Consider the following 482-nt stretch of genomic DNA (forward strand, 5'->3'; position numbering starts at 1 on the left):
GTCTTTTTTCGGGGTCAAAACATACATTTATTTACTTTTTTACTTTTCTCTCGAATACTTGATACTAGGTTAAGATCCGCGCCTTGCGCGGAATCAACATTATATATATAAATTATTATATGTATTAAATATTTTTACATATTATAAAATAATAAATATATATTAAATAATTAAAAGTCAGTAACTATTAAAAATATAATTAAATTGGTGCGAACATATAAATCAATTGTATTAATCCAATTTTTTTATTTGATAGGATATGTTATTAAATTTAAATGATACTAACATAGATAATATATTTTAGTATATTTTTAATATTAATGTCTATTAAATGATGATTTCTACTCATATAGTTTTTTGATCATTTGTATCTTTTATAAAAAAAAATTTAAATTACTGATAACAAAATTTTCATTGTGGGATTAATAGTTTTAGTAATTTATAATTTAAAAAAAAAATAAGTTGTCAATGATCGTTCAAAA

The sequence above is a fragment of the Brassica oleracea genome, chromosome C3 (genome assembly GCF_000695525.1).
Source record: "Brassica oleracea var. oleracea cultivar TO1000 chromosome C3, BOL, whole genome shotgun sequence".
In the NCBI taxonomy this organism is placed as follows: Eukaryota; Viridiplantae; Streptophyta; class Magnoliopsida; order Brassicales; family Brassicaceae; genus Brassica; species Brassica oleracea.